The following is a 10,175-nucleotide window of genomic DNA, read 5'->3' as shown; positions in this document are numbered from 1 at the left end:
AGGCCCACACTCTCTCATAATAACATCAACAACATAGCTCAGGCAGTTTGGGGAAGCTCTCTCATCCATTTATATGCAGATGAACAGTCTTATACTCCCCAGCTGGCCCTCTCTGGATCTTGTGTTATATCGCTCTACAAAAAGGTTTTTAGTGTCCAACAAGCTTTCTCTGCTCTTAACCTTGTTCTGATACACTCAAAACACGGTCAATGTGGTTTGGTAGAAGAATGCCTCTCTCCCTACAGGTTTGATTACTACCTCTGAGTGTTTAGAGGCTTGAGGTAGTCACTCATACAAGGTACTTGGGAGTATGGCTTAGACGGTGCATGGTCCTTCTCTCAGACATATCAATAGCGCATTGCTAAGGTTAAATCTAGACTTGGTTTCCTCTATCGTAATCGTTCTTCTTTCACCCAAGCTGCCAAAACTAACTGATTCGAGATGAACATGCTCCCATGCCAATTACGGAGACAATAATTTATATGATGGCAGGTAAGGATGGTCCGAGCGTTGCTAGATGTGTCTTTACCATTCCGCCTCAGATTGCCACCAATGCCCTTATAGGGACACATCATGCGACTCGTACTCCCTGTAAACTGGTCATCTCTGTATACCCGTCGCAAAGACCACTGGTTGATGCTTATTTATAAACCCTCTTCGGCCTCATCCCCCCTATCGAGAACACTACTGCAGCCCTCTTCGTCCACAACAACACCCGTTCTGCGGGTCACATTCTGGTAACGGTCCCAAAGCACAAGACATCCTGGGTCGCTCCTATTTTCAGTTCGATGCCAGCTGCGCTGGAAACGAGCTGCAAACACCATAAACTCGGATCCGTTTTATCTCTTCTCTTCAATCAGACTCATCACACCTGGACACCACTGGCTCTCACACCCCCCCACCCAGGAAGAGGAAGTAGAGGAGAGAGGACAGTAGAGGAGAGAGTAGAGGAGAGACGGAGAGAGGAGAGAGTATAGAAGTATAGTAGAGCAGGAGAGAGAGGAGAGAGAGGAGGAGAGAGAGGAGAGCAAAAGTAGAGAGGAGAGATAAGAGCGGGGGATTAGATTAGAGCAGAGCAGAGAGGAGAGAGGAGAGTAGAGGAGAGTTAGAGAGTGAGAGAGAGAGAGAGTGAGGAGAGGAGAGTAGTGAGGAGAGGAGAGTAGTGAGGAGAGGAGAAGAGTGAGAGAGGGGAGAGAAGAGGAAAGAGGAGAAAGGAGAGGAGAAAGAGAGGAGAGAGGAAAAGAGGAGAAATAGAGAGGAGAGAAGAGAGGAGAGAGAGAAAGATGAGAGAGAGGAGAGAGGAAGAGTAGAGGAGGAGAGTATAGGAGAGAGGAGAGAGAGGAAAGAGAGGAAGGAGAGGAGAGAGGAGAGAGGATAGGAGAGGGAGAGTTGTGGAGAGGAGGAAGAGAAGAAGAGAGAGGAGAATAGAGGGGAGAGAGAGAGGAGAGAGAGAAAGATGAGAGAGGGAGAGTATAGGGGTGAGGCGAAATGAGAGTAGAAGTAGAGAGAGTGAAGAGTGAGAGAGCTAAGGGAGGTGAGAGGAGAGAGGAGAGGAGAGGAGAGGAGAGGAGCAGTGGAGAGTAGAGAGTAGAGGAGGGGAGGATAGATGGTAGTGAGGAGAGGAGAGTAGAGGAGAGGATAGAGTAGAGGAAGAGTAGAGTAATTATTAATAATCATGTAACAGTATCTCACTGTAGTACAGTGTTTCTTTGAGAGTTGTTGCCTCCAGGGCTGTGTCTTGTACAAGATCATAAGGAACCAAAAACCAACCACCAAACCAACCACGATTTACTCTGACAGACGTACCYGTGAGTTTCACCACTAGGTGGTGCCATGTAACTAGTTAAAGGGAAGTGGGATCCTCTTCTTGTCCCTAACCTTGTCCCTACTTGTTTACTGTAAGTGCGTGCATCCCAATAATATCTCCTTTCTCCTGAAGAGTGCACTCGTTCACTACTATCACTTGTGTAACCCCGCCTCCACCCTCTCAGTTTGATTATGCGAAACCCTCCACCTCTTCCTGTCTCTTGCAGCCTCTGGCCTCTCTTTTCTGGGTCAAACGAGCTGGACCAGGGCTCAAAGATACATGATGCCCCTGGAACGCCCAAAGTAGCTGTCCTCCGCAAATTCAAGCCGTGAGCAGAGACCTCTTATCATGACTGCTACTTTGTTATTGATAGAAGTCACTGCTTGTGCATAGCCTAACTTTCAGACATATTCTGTCAGTTTCTGGAAAAAAGGGTCTATTTCCCTTTCGGCCAGGTCTCATACGATGCCCTTTAACTTCCAGCGGAGGAAAGGTAGTGGTGTGTCCCAGCTCTACCCAGTGTTCTGAGATCACTCTGTCTCTGCTGAACCTCATGCTGGAGTATGACCCTGGTGACCTCGTCAGTTCCAGAGCCGTCCTTCAACACCTCGTCATCAGAGAACAACTGTGGGACATGTCTATGTCCCTATTCCCTATGTAGTGCACTACTTTTGACCAGGGCCAATAGAGCTCTATACTATATAGGGAATAGGGTTTCATTTGGGACGCACAGCAAGACAGGTTTATAGATATACATTTTACCATCTCCCCTTTTCAGAGWACTATATTTAACTGTCCACATACAGGATAGGCCTGTATATGTTACAGTACAGAGTGCTGTCCTCTTAGTGTCCACACATGATCTCCCTTCACCCATCTTCTAYTTATTCTCCATCCATCTTGTTATAGGATCAATGTGGCGAGCTGATTGAAAAGCAGAGCTATTCATGTTACTAGGCCCACAGTTGAACTTGGGACGTATTAGTGTGATGTGCGTATTAATGCAGTGTGATGTGGTGACTCATGTAAAGTAAGGTCACCAGATTTCTGAAATTAAAACCGGGGACATTTCCAGTTCAGCGGTAAATATATAATTAAAATATCCAATGTTATTATTTATGAAACAAAAAAGGGGGACAATTCCGGTTTCATGTATTTAGTCTAACAGACACACTGTGATAGAGAACACAACTATATTACAGAAACACTACGAACAAGACAGAACTGTCCGATCTGAACAGCCATTCAGTGGTCCTGGTAGTCTGGGTAGAATAAGAGCCTAACTCTCTAAGGCTTTTGATACAGTTGATCATGCTATACTAAGGCAGAGATTGTTGAGTGTAGGTCTTTCGGAGCATGCAGTTGCATGGTTTGCTAACTATCTGTCTGATAGACCTCAGTGCACTCAATTTGATGGGCTTATGTCTGTTAAATTGTCTGTCCTGAATGGTGTGCCCCAAGGCTCTGTACTTGGTCCTCTCTTATTCACTATTTATATAAATAATTTAGACAAAAATGTCCAAAATGCCCAACTTCATTTTTATGCTGATGATACTGTTATTTACTGTTGTGCCTTGTCTCTTACAAAAGCTTTCCAGAACTTGCAAACTGCTTTTTATACTGTTCAACATACCTTGTGTCAATTGAAGCTTATCCTCAATACTGACAAAACTAAACTAATGGTGTTTTCTAATGCAAGAAATAGACCTCTGAACCTTTCACCTATTACTACCTGTCAGGGCAAGGAGATTGAGGTTGTAACCTCATATAAATATCTTGGAATTCTAATTGATGACCGGCTCTCTTTTAAATTGCATATTCAACAACTTACACAAAAATTGAAGCTGAAATTGGGGTTTTATTTTAGGAATAAGGCCTGTTTTTCTTTTGAAGCCAGAAGGAGGCTAGTATCAACTACATTATGCCTTTACTAGACTATGGGGATATTTTATATATGAATGCTTCCGCTCAGTGTTTGAGATCAATTGACACTCATTACCATGGCACTTTGAGATTTATTTTAAACTGCAAAACCCTGACGCACCACTGCACTTTGTATACCAGGGTTGGCTGGCCTTCTCTAGTCACTCGTAGGCTCAGTCACTTTGTATACCAGGGTTGGCTGGCCTTCTCTAGTCACTCGTAGGCTCAGTCACTTTGTATACCAGGGTTGGTTGGCCTTCTCTGGTCACTCGTAGGCTCAGTCACTGGTATACTTTTATTTACAAAGCCATTTTGGGTTTACTACCTTTTTATTTGGGCATTTTTATTGTTCAGAAATGTGGTGGGTACTCTCTTCGTTCGCTGGACTTTATCCTGCTAACTGTTCCAAATGTCCGAACTGAATTTGGTAAAAGGTCTTTTATATACTCTGCGCCATCGTCCTGGAACACCTTACAAAATAATTTTAAACTGGAAGAACTTGTCCCGATTGGTGTTTTTAAATATCTGATGAAGGATTTTGAGGCTGATTCCCTGACCTGTCAATGTTTTTAATTTGCTGTTTTTGATATTGTTATACTCTTGTGAATTCAATGGTTTTACTAGATTACTTGTAGTTTTTCATGTTGTCTGTCTGTAATTTTTGTAATGACTTGGTGCTGCCTATCTTGGCCAGGATGCTCTTGAAAAAGAGATTTTAAATCTCAATGTGCCCTTCCTGGTTAAATAAATAACATTTTTAAAAAAGAGCAGAAGAGAACATGAGCAAAATTGAAAAAACAGACAATAGTCTGTGAAATACTTAGCATCTTATTTCTTTATTATGTTGATGAGATTGGTAACTACATAATATACTTATACCAACCTAACCTGTATATGTCTCAGAAGAATGTATCTTCAGGATTGCTCTGTCTTTGGCCAGCTTCTCCATGAACTCCTGGCAYGGGAGGTTGAAGTTTGTCTTCACAATAAGCATGGCCTTGATGGTAGGAACAGTGAACCTATTTCTTGCTGCTGTCCATATATCATTCATTTGGCAGAACACTCTCGACTGGTGCATTACTTCCAGGTAAGCACATGACAACAGACYCTAATCTAGCCAGGTTAGTGTGTGGAAGGTCATTCTCTTTGAAGTGGGTAACCACCGTGCTCCATCTCTGACTACTGTCTCAGATGTTTTCCATCCTTCAAGCGATCCCCCCTTTAGGAACTATTGCAGGCCAGTAACCTCGTCAAACAATCCTCATTGATGGTCACATTGGGGCATTTTTCCTGCAGTGTGCCTGCTGCCTTCTGGATCTCTTCACGCTGAGGTTGCCTTTTTAACTTCTTATGGCTGCAGGGGCAGTATTGAGTAGCTTGGATGAAAAGGTGCGAGGGGATTGAATGAGAGGGGATTGAGTAAGGTCTACCATGACCTGAACATGTGCTGACCATGCGAGAGCGAGCTCTGTTCTATCGCATTTCTGAAGACAAAGGAATTCTCCGGTTGGAACATTATTGAAGATTTATGTTAAAAACATCCTAAAGATTGATTCAACACATAATTTGACATGTTTCTACTAACTGTTACGGAACTTTTTGACATTTCGTCTGCTTTTAGTGAACGCGCTTCGTGACTTTGGATTTGTTTACCAAACGCGCTAACAAAAGTAGCTATTTGCACATAAATGATGGACATTACCGAACAAATCAAACATTTATTGTGGAACTGGGGTTCCTGGGAGTGCATTCTGATGAAGATCATCAAAGGTAAGTGAATGTTTATAATGTTATTTCTGACTTCTGTTGACTGCACAATATGGCGGATATATTTTTGTCTTGATTGGGCTCTGAGCGCCGTACTCAGATTATTGCATGGTTTGCTTTTTCAAAATCTGACACAGCGGTTGCATTAAGAACAAGTTTATCTTTAATTCTATGTGAAAAATGTATCTTTCAGCAAAATTTATGATGAGCATTTCTGTTATTTGATGTGGCTCTGCAATTTCTCCGGATATTTTGGAGGCATTTCTGAACATGGCGCCAATGTAAACTGAGGTTTTTGGATATAAATATGAACTTTGTCGAACAAAACATATATGTATTGTGTAACATGAAGTCCTATGAGTGTCATATGATGAAGATCATCAAAGGTTAGTGATTCATTTTATCTCTATTTCTGCTTTTTGTGACTCCTTTCTTTGGCTGGAAAAATGGCTGTTTTTCTGTGATTTGGCGGTGACCAAACAGAATCGTTTGTGGTGCTTTCGCTGTAAAGCCTATTTGAAATCGGACACTGTGGTGGGATTAACAAGAAGTGTATCTTTAAAGTGGTGTGAAATACTTGTATGCTTGAGGAATTTTAATTATGAGATTTCTGTTGTTTGAATTTGCCGCCCTGCACTTTCACTGGCTGTTGTCATATCGATCCCGTTAACGGGATTGCAGCCATAAGAAGTTTTAGGAGGAGACAATGTAAATCTTTTAGATTATCTGTGTGCTTTCCCGATGATTACAAGTAGTTCACAGCCGTAGTGAAGAATGATTGGGATGTTTTGAGAAGGCTCTCTTTAGACATTGCTCCATTTTCCTCTAGCTCTCTCAGAAGTCCTCTGACCAAAACTGGAATGAAGTTGTCTTCACGCCTTGCAGTCAATTTTCCCTCAATGTTTCTCAGAATTGCAGCTGACTCCACAGCACAGCTGTCCTGGAATTCAAGCATCTTGATCGTGTCACTGAATATGGTCAAGTTTCCATAGACAAAGGCCAGCCAAAGTTCAGTCAGTGGATCTTCAAACATTGTTCGGAGGACAACAAGGCATTTGTCTTCAGAAAGAAAGAAGGATTTCAATGGCACATACATTTTCAGGACTCTTTCTAGAGCAGGGAGCATGGACAGCCAGCGAACATTGCTGTGTCCTAAAATGTTATGGTTCTCCTGGCCAACAAACTCACAAAAACTCTTCAGTCTTTCTACTCTGACGGTGAAAATATCCAAATATCTTTGTGAGCAGGTACTCAACATCAAGGGGAATCATATCCAAAGCTGTTCTGGCCGTGTTATGAATGATGTGGCAGGACAACCTAAGCCAATCACCTCCCGCTGCAGAGCATTTTTAAGTTGTATTTGTGTTGTCGGCAGAGAATGCCACGACTTTGTTTTCCAGGTAACATTTGGATGACCACCAGGACCTCAGCTGCAATCTCCTCTTGCTGTTTCTCCTTTCAATTCAACAAAATCAAACAGTTTTGTTTCCACAGATGTGTTGCCACCATATATCTTACAATGTCTGACTACTATTGGCAAGCACTTTACATGTCATGATTGGACGCATCAATGGACAGGGACACAAATTCAACCTGGTCTAGGTCCTGTGTTACAAAGTAGTTCCCATGGTTGCTAACACGTTACTCACTGTGGCGTCACATGTGTCCTGGCACATGGTGCTAACACGTTACTCACTGTGGCGTCACATTGTGTCCTGGCACATGGTGCTAACACTTACTCACTTGGCGTCACATTGTGTTCCTGGCACATGGTGCTAACACGTTACTCACTGTGGCGTCACATTGTGTCCTGGCCACATGGTGCTAACACGTTACTCACTGTGGCCGTCACATTGTTGTCTCTGCACATGGTGCTAACACGTTACTCACTGTGGCGTCACATTGTGTCCTGGCACATGGTGCTACACGTTACTCACTGTGGCGTCACATTGTGTCCTAGCACATGTACACTTTGGCTCATAAAGCTTCCGTGTCAGTTGTGCTGTGCAGTCCATAGATCTATAACTATGATTGTGTCTCATAGTGTGGTATGCAAAGACACCCTCCTGCACAGCTAAATCATATTCTTCTTGGGAAGGCTCTACCTTCTTGAAGAATGTGGTGACAGAGGCCTACCAACACGGGCAATCAGAGAGGCTTTATGCTTTTTTGTCTGTTGATGTTCTACCACTGCTGTTCTTCCCCCGCTGCCATTTGAAAAAGAGGAATTACAAAGGGTGCAGTGAACCATTCTATCGTCTTGACCGGAGTGTATAAATGGAAATTCTCTCATGTTGTCATAAAAAGTGCATTTCCGTTTCTTGGAAATTGTTCATTGTACCTCCGTCTGCTCTTCTTCAATCTCCTTGTGTCACTCTTCTTACTCTCTTAACTTTTTCTTCTCCTCTAATCTTTCTCCTCGTCTTTCTTCCTTTCCTTCTCTTTACCTTTCCACCTCATTCTTCTACTCTCCTCGCTTCACTCCTTTAACTCCCTTCATTTTTCCTTCTCCTTCCTCTCCAATCTTTAATAATAAATAGTACATTATTAGATAAAATACWTTGGTTAACAGATTCCCATTGCTGCCTCATTTTTGTATTTTATCTCAAAAACATTGTTTGGAATAGTGAATTGGCAGGCTCTGTAATCATCTTTACCTTTCCTCCTCTATCTCACTCTTCTTCCTATCCAGTCTTCCTCCTCTCCACTCTAACAGAAAACATTATGCTAATGTTATCCATGAAAATTTCAAAATATATTTTTCACCATACTTATTATAATGCCAAACCATTAAAATTGTAATCTACAAGTAAATATTCTCATAATTAATTGTGCATTCATTTAATATAATCATATTTTCAAAATAGCCCGTCCACTGCATGTTTACATGTGAACGTTTTTTAACCTAACGTAAACTCGTACATCGCCTTGGTCTGTATAATTGCTCTCATTTTAGRGCCCCAAAAACATACTTCCAGATCAACTGTAATGTCAATACCATTGTAAAGCACAATTTCTCCCCTTTCCAACATMATCAAATCCATGACCTAAACGCTGCCCGTTTKTMCATAATTCAAGCAGGCAATGAGCCCAGTCGGGTCTTTTTAAAAATGGCGGGTGGGGAAGCGAAACTAATGCGTGATAGTGAGAAGGAAAGATGTGTGGGAAAATTGCTTTTTTCCCCACTTGATCTGTCCAACTTATCACCTTATCGCCTCTAAAATGTAAATAATACACGATAAAGAGTTTATATAATGTGTCATTACATACCTATTTGAAGGTTTGTGTTGAATTCGAATCAGGTTTTTAGGGCGGTGCTAAAGTGATCTTAGAAGTAAACAGCTGCTTTGAGAATGATGATCGCATGCAATGATGATGCAAAAAATGACTAGGTATCCCCCCCTTACCCCGTCACTGTCCATTTCTTGTTTTTAAACGAAGAGAGAAGTGCTACWCCTGGTGGAGAGAGATTGTAAGACAGAAATAGTTGCTTTATGTGTGCTGTACGTTACGACATGACACATCACGATGTAATGGAGGGTCCGTTTTTTCAACTTTTCTCCAATACTATAGAGCCATTACCATGTCAATCAACGCTTGAACAGAAACCTAGTTTACACCCCCGATTTTGAAGTCAACACAGTCCCATACAGTCCCATTAGTTTTCTTTGTAGCCTCGTTTGAATGTTGCGGTTGCGCACATTTGTACGGAATGGGGTGAGTTTACGTTAGCTATGCCGATTAAGTTATCTAGCTAATGTTAGCTAGCATAACCTATTTAAAACCTTATAAAGCAGATCATCTATCTATATAATAAATTGTGACATTATAACATCATTAGATAGTATCTCAAACYATTGTAACTTACCTGGCTTGAAAAGACGTTTGTGGTGATGTTGTGGATTCACTTAACACTTGCTWGCTTCTGGATSAGTTTTCCACAGCTGTTTTCTCTAAAACTATCGCGAGCAAGTAGTTAGTAGAAGCTGCTATAGAGAGCAGCCCCCTCTGCTGGACAAAACAAGCACAACGCGATTGAGACGTCAACCGGTAGGCTCTGCTGCKCGGTCTTTCTTGCCACATAAAATATATTACTCTGCAATCTGTTTTTAACGCACAGTTAAAAACGGGGACAGTTCCGGGGACAGGCCACCAAAAACGMGGACGTCTGGTCACCTTAATGTAACGTGTGTGTTGTGCCATGGCAAGCTGCCAGACAGAGCCAGCAGGATCCTGGAGATAAACCTTGCTGTTTGTCTCTCCAACATTTGCAACAWTGTTTCAATATTCAAATTCGATCTCCAGCTGTCGGACAGTAATGAAAGTGTCGGGAGCGGACAGACAGACAGGCACCGTTTCTCAGCCAGTCGAAATCATGAATCAGCTGGCATCATTTTTATTGATATATACAAATAAATGTCAATTGGAAAAAGGTACAATGAAACGAAGTGCAGCTAGTTTGCAGTCTTTCCAGCTTCAGTTCTAAGTGATTGTGTTGCTGTGTTGTTGGCTAGCTACTCTGAAGAACAGTGTCCTGACGAGAGAGCACATTTCTATGCCAGGTGAAATCGCACCTCATTAGTTCAATGTTATGGATGTGTCCAAATAAATGTCACTAGAAAACAGCTTAAACAAATGCAAATGCGGCTACTGTTGTTATTCTGACTGTACTGTTTGA

The sequence above is a fragment of the Salvelinus sp. IW2-2015 genome, unplaced genomic scaffold (assembly GCF_002910315.2).
Source record: "Salvelinus sp. IW2-2015 unplaced genomic scaffold, ASM291031v2 Un_scaffold1013, whole genome shotgun sequence".
Taxonomy (NCBI): Eukaryota; Metazoa; Chordata; class Actinopteri; order Salmoniformes; family Salmonidae; genus Salvelinus; species Salvelinus sp. IW2-2015.
This window is presented reverse-complemented; position numbering follows the sequence as displayed.